The sequence below is a fragment of the Vulpes lagopus genome, chromosome 16 (assembly GCF_018345385.1).
Source record: "Vulpes lagopus strain Blue_001 chromosome 16, ASM1834538v1, whole genome shotgun sequence".
NCBI lineage: Eukaryota > Metazoa > Chordata > Mammalia > Carnivora > Canidae > Vulpes > Vulpes lagopus.
This window is the reverse complement of record NC_054839.1, coordinates 32,039,040-32,048,906: the sequence shown is the minus strand read 5'-3', so window position 1 is coordinate 32,048,906 and position 9,867 is coordinate 32,039,040. Positions and strand designations below refer to the sequence as shown.

Below are 9,867 nucleotides of genomic sequence, written 5' to 3'. Positions count from 1 at the left end.
GTTTTACCCAAAAGCAACAAGAAAAGAATGAGAAATGGGAACATGATGTCTGTCTCCAATGAAAGTGAGAGCATAAATTTTGATCAATCATGTAGGCAAAGTATTATAAAGATGGCGGTGATCATGATCAAACCACCTAGGGACACATAGAATTAAAAATATGACCATGTGAATAGATCCTAGAAACTATTGTACTTTCCAAGATAGAGTCTCATGTAGAGGTGCAGAACTAAAGCCCTTGCCAGGACATTGGGAACAAAGTTCATTAGCTTGCCTGGGAGTTTTCCCTCTGCTTGGTATTGTTCTGAGAAATGAGGAACAACATGGCTAAAGGAGGATTACATAACTAAACAATTTGCAAGAAGCAGCCTGTCCTTGTGGTGATGGGTGGCACTATGGGAGTCTTTAAGTAATAATCCTCCCTACAACTGAGGAACTCCACAGCTAGGGAAAAGTAAATTCTCAGAGAGCTCTCATAAATACTACATGTCCTGGCTCCTTCCCCACATGACAAACCATTGAATTGGTTCATGAAAAACTTATCTCATTCAAATGATAGGGGAAAAAAGAAATCAGCATATGTCCATACAGTTTCTACTAGAAAGAAAAAAAGACACATATTGCTGATAAAGAATGTTCAGTAAACATACATTGCAGATGACTATTGTATCCAGATATCTCACCAGCCATTAAAGAAATTAAAGAAGCAATTGCTCTAACACAGAAAAGAGACCAAGCAGAAATAAAAGGCATCAAGGGGAGCTGGCTAGAGAGCACAAAGAGATGAACTGTGAGCTGACAGGGTTCAGGAAAAAGTCACAGTAAAGTAGAAATAAAAAAGAAATAAAAACTGCTATAGAACTAAAGGCAAAACGATTAGCAGCATAACAGAAACCTGACACTGATGAAAACACAGTAAGGGGCATAATAAAAATGAACACACTGAAACAGAAGCAAAAAGTTAAAAAGATTAGAGAAAAAGTAATAAACAGTCAAAGGTGATATAAATAGTTGGTGTCCTAAAGAGGAAAAATGGAGATAATGATTCAGAAAAATATTTAGACAATTTTACAGAAAAAGAAGAATCTATAGTTTGAAAGGATATTCTGTTTCCTAGGAAAATTTTACCCAGAATGATACAAGCAAGTTTCAAGTAAAAGAGAAATTCCAATCAAAAACAGTAGTCCAGGCTCAGACTTCTTCACAGAAAATGGCCGGCAGTACTTAAGAATTTTTATACCCAGCCAAAATATGCACCTTATATTAATACAAATTTTTCAATATGTTAGAATGCAGGGACTTTTGACCCTGTCTTTAAAAAATGACTAAAGAATAAGGGTGTCTGGGTGGTGTAGTAGGTTAAACATCTGACTTTTGGTTTGGACTAAGGTCCTGATCTCAGGTTTGTGATATTGAGCCCTGAATCTGTCTCTGCTTGGGATTCTCTCTCCCTCTGTCCCCCTTTCCTCACATGTTCTCTCTCTCAAATAAATAAATCTTAAATAAAAAACTACTAAAGGATAATGGATGTCCTTACCATCAGGACATGGATGGTAAGTATAGGAAAATGGTGGTGGTACTGAATCTACTTAATTGCACAAAAACGACATAACGGAACAGACAACATAAATGCTACAGATCTTGACAATATTGGCAAAGGGTAAAGAGAGAGAGTAATTTATTATTATTTTGTTGTTTTTCTCATATTTTACAGTGAAACATTAAAAGATATTATGTAAAGCTGATAAAATAACAGAGAGACGTGCAAAGGGGCACAAAGCAGTGGGAGTGGCATCTCCTTAGGAGGAATATTTTATCACTAATCTGTATTATATTACTGGTGCTGTATTATTGTTATTATGATCTGACTGATTTGATGTCTTTGTTTGTTGGTTTTAAATTTTTCTAAGGAACAATGTATATTCTTACAGCTAGCACCTGGAATGGACTGTCCCCACAGCCTTGTCCTTGGGCATCCTCTGGATAAAGGTACAAGTATATTTACCATTACAAAGCAAACACCAAAATGATGATATCATCAGCTAAAAGGGGCAAAAGAGTAGAGGGAGGTGAATGGAAAGGAAAAATATATGAGCTAATTTCATCTTTGGTCAAAGCATAAAGTTAATTGGTACTGCGAAAACACACCACTGTGACTTTGAGTAGGCAAGGATTTATTAAATAAAGATGCCTGCAGGACAAACCACAAAGGAACGATTTCTAACCTTAATAATTCTAAAAAAGCCTTCTATTCCTTGAAAGGAAAAGAGGATTAAATGTATTCTGTAAAGTCATAGATAGAAATGTAATCACCAGAAAAAAAATTCTTCCAAATTTTCAGAAAAAAATCGAATACAAAATTTTTTTTTAAAATTTTTATTTATTTATGATAGTCACAGAGAGAGAGAGAGAGAGAGGCAGAGACACAGACAGAGGGAGAAGCAGGCTCCATGCACCGGGAGCCCGACGTGGGATTCAATCCCGGGTCTCCAGGATCGCGCCCTGGGCCAAAGGCAGGCGCCAAACCGCTGCGCCACCCAGGGATCCCTGAATACAAAATTAAGGTAAAAAAATAAACAAGAAGACCACACAGGGAAAGAATTTTAAAAAGGGAAAATGAAGAAGATATATTCTTCCTCTGAAGAAAATAAGCTTTTTCCTTCTCCTCCAGATGTCCCGGTCTCTTCACTTCCGGACTCACTTTTCTTCCTTTGTTCTCTTTCCCCTTCACCTCTTGCATGCAGAAACCATGAGAAATAAAATCACTTTTCTCTTTTGGCAAGGCTTGTGGTAGGGGGTGCGTGCTGGCACTAGAACAGAGAAACACAGGCTTTTATAATTAGAACTATTATCATCAATTGTTGCCATCACTTTGCCTACCTTTAATTATGCCCAGGAGTCTATAAGGCTTAGAACCAATGCCTAGCGTGTCACTGAACTGAGCATTAGCAGGTAGTGAGGTAAGAGCACAGGTTGTGAAGAATGATACTTTTTAATTTAAAATGTGGCTTTGACATTTACTCTCTGTGGAGCCTCCCTACCTCTCCACGTGCAGCTTCCTCATTTAGAGTAGTGGAATAAGATGCACCTTGCAGAGTTGTCATGTAGGTAATAAGAGGAACATTTATTGAACACTTATTGTGTGCCCAACTTTTTAAAGCATCTTACATTATATTAATTCATTGAATTCTCACACAGATCTGATGAGGTAAGTACTGTTATTATTGCCATTTTACAGATAAATGAACTGAGGCATGGGAACATGAAACTACTAATTCAAATCCATGTAACCAGCTAATGGAGTATCTAGGATTATGAGCCATGGCACACTCATTCTAAAGCCTGCATTCTTAATCACTTTGCCCTACTGCCTGTTGAATTCAAAGGATTAGAAGTAAAATATGTCATGCATCTCATAGCAATAGTTAGGTGTCAAGTAATAACACTGATCTCAAGGAGAGCTGGCCTCATTGGTGTTTAAGGTCAAGGCCTGGAGAGGTCAGGTGAACTGTTGATTTTCAAACCACCATGAGAAGGAGTTGACATTTCAGAAAAAATGAAGATACAGAAGGATAGTGAACATTCCAGATAAGTAGTAGCTCACCTTTGGAAGCTGGAGCAATGAGCAGAAGGTTTGGAGCAGATGCCCTTGGCAGTAGCACTATTGTTCCTCAAGAAGAGAAGCTGTCAGTCTTTTGAAAAAGGAAGAGCCTAGAATGTTTTGGGGAATTGCTTTGAAGCTGTTTTGTCGGGTACTGGGCAGTCTGAAGGGCTTCTGTTACTTTCTGTTCTGAAACTCGGGGGATGCTCAGTCAGGTTATCTATAATGAATGGAGTTAACAGTCATTGCTCTCTACATGAAAGTTTCAATACTTCATCAGTGAGCTGCATAGATAAGCTTCTCTTTCACTTCAGTGGAAAGAGCGGCAGTGTATACACAAACTCACAGGCACCCACGTAAACACACGTCCACATGCTCACATACCTACACACACAAATACACATGACCTTTTCAGGTTGTAGGTCCCAAAGGCCTCCAATCCGTTTAATGACGTCTGTCTGAGGTGAAAACTTCTTGATCTGCCCGTGTGGAAGCTGCCTTCCCGCTGCATGAATTCTGCCTTTCAGGAGAGATTGCAAAGTTTGGCAGGGACCACAGGAGCTGACTTGAAATGGAAAGCAAATGTTCAGAAGAAAGGAAGTTGCTGAATGCATTGCACCTTGAATGCAAAGGCCTGTTTAAGTTTAGAGATAGAGGCCCTTAGGCCCCCCTCCGCCTCAACCCAGAGCCTGGGCACTTAGAGGCAGCACGTCCCACTGGCAGTGAGCAGTGAGCAAGACCTAGGCCTCCTTGTGCCTCTGCTTCTTCAAAGCTACCCAGAAGGAAAAGAACCTTATCCAGTACTGCAAACGATGAGCCTTCCAGATCACCTCATTCTTTGCTGCCATCCATCATCCCTTGGTGTTATGGCTCTTGATTTCCAAAGTCCAAGTAACTTATTTGTGTTGCTCAAGCACTACTGTGTCCCTACATGGTAACAGCACCTGCTATACTGTTTGCCAAAAATATTTATCTCTAGTCACGCTGCCGTGCTGAGCTGGCGAAACAGATGCATTCATAATGCCTGCTTTATGCTGGAGAGGCTCTTTGCTCTTTGGCTCCCACAGAGACCAACCTGGCAGGAGTGCAAAGCCAGAGCAGCTGAAGGGAAAGCCTCTGGGCTCATTCCCCACCTGGCCTCCCAAATGTGCAGGCAGTGTGCAGAGCCCGTCCTGTGCACTAAGGGGGTGCAGACTCATGACCACCCCCACTGGCACCCGTTCCTCTGTTTTTCCTAGGACAGTATATGGCAGAGGAATTGTTAAAAACTGTCCTATGTATCCAGGGCCCATAGGGAGGTGCAGGCTTTTGCTGTAATTATTCTGTACACCATTGCGCTGTTTAACAGGGATGATTGGCTATTTGGATGAAATTAGATTCTGAATTTAAAGCCACATGGGCATGAAATTATGTACTAACTGAGCCATAGGATTGCAGATAGACCCTGCCACCTCTGTACTTCAGGCCACCCAAGGAAGATGCTCTTAATCTTCCGGGATTCTCTCTGAAGTCTGAGTTAGAACAAGCTCTAAAAGAAAATGTCGTGGTGAAACTGAAAACCTCGGTAAGGAGAGGACAGTGGGTACCTGCAGGGCTCAGACCCTTCCAAATGTTTCTCTGTGGTTGGCAATATTTCTTTTTCAAGTGACAGTGAATGTATTTTAAGTGTGGGTGAAGCAGATGTGTCCTGTTTTTAAATAGTTGTAATTAAAACAATGTAGAGATAAAAAAGGAAATGGATTAAATCAAGCAAATAAAAAATCAATCATATAAGATTGGATGTGTTCAGGGTGCTATGTACTGCATGTTTCCACTTATATGAGGTTTATGAAATACTCAAGTTTATAGAATCAGAGTGAAATGGTGGTTGCCAGAGCAGGAGGGAGGGAGAAATGGGGAGTGGCTGATAACGGTGTAGTTTCGGTCTGACAAGATGAGTAAGTTCTAGAGATCTGCTGTACAACATTCTGTCTGTAGTCAACCCTTACTGTGTTGTACACTTGAAACTTGTTAAGGGGACACATTTCATGTGTTTTTGCCAAATTAAAATAAAATGTATAATAAAATCAAGTATAAAATAAAAACCAATCTAGGAAAAGTGCCAGAGGAACACTTGGAGAGAGGACATGAGATCAATGATGACTTTTTCTAGAAGTTTTGGCCCCGTTGCTTTTCGGTGAGTGAGGTCCGAGTGTCAGGTCGGGGCTCCATGAACATGCTCTGCTTGTCATCAATGTGAGTACAAGGAAGGTAAAGATGATGCTGTCCTTTTGAGCATTGTATCCGCCTTAACCTAGAGTCAGTCTATGAATATTTGTTGAAAGAATATCTCAGGGGAATTGCCCTCCGCTGCAGATGTATAGCAGTGGATTATCTCCTCTCAAAGATGCACATGACCTCATGGATTTCTGAGTCAGCAGGAGACCGGACTCTCTTTGTGTTAGGGAGAAGCAATGGCAGTAGCCCACTGATTTTGTGGCTTTCCACATCACAGTGTGAAAGTTGGACTGACTCTTACCTGGAGACTCATCATGGTTCTCAGTCTATCCAAGAGGAGGGATGAGTTCTGAGAAGACTCCAGCTCCCCTAATAAGAATAGCCTTGAGCTGGCTTTGGCATATGCACTATTCAACAGCAGAGATGTGCCAACATTCATATCCAAATCCTTGCAGGAGTTCACTATGTTCACATGTAGAAATCAATGTGTAAACTCAAGGTTAAACCCAGATGCTGACTGAGTAAGAAAGGCCTGAGATTAAGAAACAGAGTTTCCAACATGGGTAGCACAGGACAAGAGCTGTATGAGACATAGATGAGAATCTAGCATATGATGGATTAAAAATTTTTTTGAATATTATCTTTCAGAGTGAATATTATCTTTCAGAGAAACTATTGACTAATTTTGATATTAAAAGTATTAAAATTTTGATATCAAAATCTATTTCATACCTTGTGAAAGTCATGTTTTATAACTATGCATAGTAAAATATACATATCAAAGATGTGGCCTCCGTTAGTTAACTTTGAGAAAACTAACTTGAAGAAACCCTCCCGGTTTTATTATAAATAGACACCTACGTCTCATGGCAGCCTGCAAGGTTGTGAGTGGGCCAAGTGAGGTGACTGGTGTCCTTATAGAATTTTACGTAGAAATAGCTTCTTTCTGGCTTGGTATGGTGCCCATTCATCTTTGGATGGGGGAAGTAAAGGCAGTGCTCACAATGTCATTTATCTGCAGTTCTTTCACACTGAGGGCAGAGTAGCAATTCTTCAGAGAAGCTGATGAAGACCTTGATTTGGATTTCTGGGAAGAAGTGGAGGGAGTTAGGTTGGGGTAGGTAGGTCTTCACTGTCTCTCAGGAGATGTGGTTTTGGAAGAAGGCTGGTGGAACAATTCTCCATAGCCTCTTTTATTCTGTAATTTGGTCTGAGAGGAGTCACTTGATATTCACAACAAAAGCAACACTTAGTATTTATTAAGTATCCACTATGTTTTGGGGGAGCTGTATTTTATGTGTATCGTTACATTTTTAAATGGTGAGTGCAACCCCATGAAATCAATAGTACTATGTCCATAAAGTGGATGGGAAAATTGAGGAGTAAAGAGATTTAGAAACTTGACCATAGCTAGGCAGATAGAAGTCCTCCTGTGAAAGTATCGCACAAAGAGGGGCAAGGACCCTAGCGGAGGGGATGGAGGAAACCGATAAACTTTGCAGGCTGCACTGGGCTCTGAACCTACTAGGACTATATGCCGCAGGCTGGACTTTCCAGGCACCACTGTTTGTGTGTGTGAGAGTGTGTGTGAGTGTGTGTGTATATGTCTGTGTGTTTATAATACTTGATTGTAGTTTGGGCCAACTGGGGATACATTACAGAGGCTAAATGGAATGCCCCACAAGTAGAAATTAAGGATTCATGGATCATTCCTAGCTAGACACCTATCAAATAAAAGTGATTCATGCTGCCCACTGGAATGCTAGAATAACAGTTTGATAATAATATATGACACTTGCTTCACAGATTCCTACTTTTCCAAAATAATTTCCTGGAACCAACATTATAACGATCTTCTTTTAAGTCCATCTCCTTAAAATTAGACTCTTTTAATGTTAGGATCAGAGGTTGGAGCGGCTATCAGCTTTACTTGCTCTTTAGCCAAGCTGCTGAGATTTATACCATAATGGCTATTTTCCCATGTTTTCTGAAATTTCCCCGATTGGGAAGTGGAAGGCAGGAGAACAGTGAAGAATGTGCAAAGCAGAAATAAATCTTTAGAAACATTTATTATAGTGGTTCCATTCTTTTCAGCTTCACTAAAGCAGATCAATGTATACCCAAGATAGTCTAGATTTAAAAAAAAAGAAAAGAAAAGAAAAGAAAAGAGGAAAGAAAAAAAAAAAAGAAAAGAAAGGGTAACAAGGTAAAAGTTTATTTGGCAGGATTTCTCTCAGGGGAGGGAGCATTTTGATGTGTGCTCAGGATGGGAAGTAAGACCCAGAGGCCTTGCCCAGGAAGGAAAGGATAGTCCCCTAATCACAAGATATCACAAGAAAATAAATCTGTGTGTAAAACAGGTAAATGCAAGGAATGAGAGTGGGGGATGATCCAGAGCTGAAAGCTTCAGTAGCAGCACAGCTATAGAAGGTTCTGAGGGAAGAAAGATGTGCTCCATGAATTTTTAAGTTGATTTTTGTCTGTGTTCTGGCAATTCCTCTTCTCAGCTTCTGCTCTTCAACTACTAACAGAATAATCTTCAGTGCAATAGACATTTCTCACTCTTTTTAGGGGGATAGAAGTGAATTCTCTTGTGGAAATTTGAAGATAACTTTTTTTTTGTGTTTGGGGCAAACAGAAATAGTAGGTGGGAGTACACGGGATAGCTAGTGTCTGCATTACAGAGTGATAGTGATAATAACTTATATTAACTAGCAACCTTCATATTTTTTTAACCTTCATATTTTTGTAATTGAGAATATTCCATTTTGTATTTAAAGTGTTTAGCTTTGCTTTGCTTATGATTCTGTCTTTTCCTTTTTTTTTAAAAAAAGATTTATTATTTTAGAGAGAGAGAGCACAAGCAGGAGGGGCAGAGGGAGAGGAAGAGAGAGTCTCAGGCAGACTTCCCGTTGAACTTGGGGCTGATGTGGCACTTGATCTCAAGACCCTGAGATCACAACCTGAGCTAAAACCAAGAGTCAGATGCTTAACTGACCGCACTACCCAAGCACCCCTCTATCTTTTCCTTTTTGTGTGGCATTTCATACGACTGCCTCAAGAAAAGCTAAAGTGGTCAATTACCTCTTGGCGTAATATGCCACTTGTGGGTAATCTGTTGGTTTCTCAAATGAATGATATGGTTTGTGACTTTTTCAAAGGACAATCCACGGCTTGGCAAGCTGTCAGATTACAATAGTTCCCCTTATCTATGGTTTTGTTTTCTATTGTTTCAGTTACTGATGGTTGAGCATGGTCCGGAAGCAGATGGTTCTCCATTTGATGAACTGTTGGAAGGTAAATTGTCCCCTAATGCTACAGTGCCTGCATCATTTCCCTCATGTCATCTCAGCATGGAGATATTTACACCTTACATCATCACAAGATGGGTGAATACAGCACAATAATATGTTTTAAGAGAGAGAGAGAGAGAGAGAGAGAGACAACATTCACATAACTTTTACTACAGTATATCGTCATAACTATACTATTTTATTATTGTTGTTGTTAATCTCTTACTGTGCCTAATTTAGAAATTAAACTTTATCATAGGTATGTATGCTCAGAAAAAAAACCCCATAGTATAGATAGGGTTAAGTACTATCTGGGTTTCAGGCATACATTTGGGGCTTGAACAAAGGAGGCCTACTGTCCTCTGCTATAGTGCAGACATACCATATACTCTCCTGGAGAACTAGGTCTGAGTTGCAGAAATAAGAAATAAGAAATAAGAAATAAGATTACAAGAGAGAATGCATTGTCCATGGTGAGTGTAAATAAATGCAAAGGCAGATGGGAATGGAGAGCTGTTTGCCCTGCCTGACGGAAGGCACAAGAGACTTTTGAAGATAATATCCTTAACATTTATATGGCTCTTCATATTTTTAAAGTGCTTCCTGGTAATTAAGAGTCATTAATCAGATATTAACTGCAGGTCATTCAATGAATTAGCTGTTGATTTAGACTGAGAGCTGTGCATAATTTTGCAGCTAGGAACAAGCATGATTCCTTTTACATTTCACAAAAATCTTGACTTTCTTATGCTCAGT

At 39.8% G+C, this 9,867-nt stretch overlaps 1 long non-coding RNA gene across 3 annotated transcripts; it reads right to left on the bottom strand.

The window, feature by feature from the left end:
* Positions 1-2,501: 2,501 nt before the first annotated feature.
* Positions 2,502-4,493, bottom strand: LOC121477064. Of its 3 annotated transcripts, none has more exons than XR_005984089.1 (4): positions 4,432-4,493; positions 3,986-4,166; positions 3,605-3,821; positions 2,502-2,810 (listed from the first exon to the last, which is right to left on the bottom strand). It is a non-coding gene; the product is annotated as an uncharacterized LOC121477064 (long non-coding RNA). The 3 variants fall into 3 exon arrangements; XR_005984088.1 differs by having other exon boundaries at positions 4,394-4,433; XR_005984087.1 differs by lacking the exon at positions 4,432-4,493 and having other exon boundaries at positions 3,986-4,378.
* Positions 4,494-9,867: the final 5,374 nt, after the last annotated feature.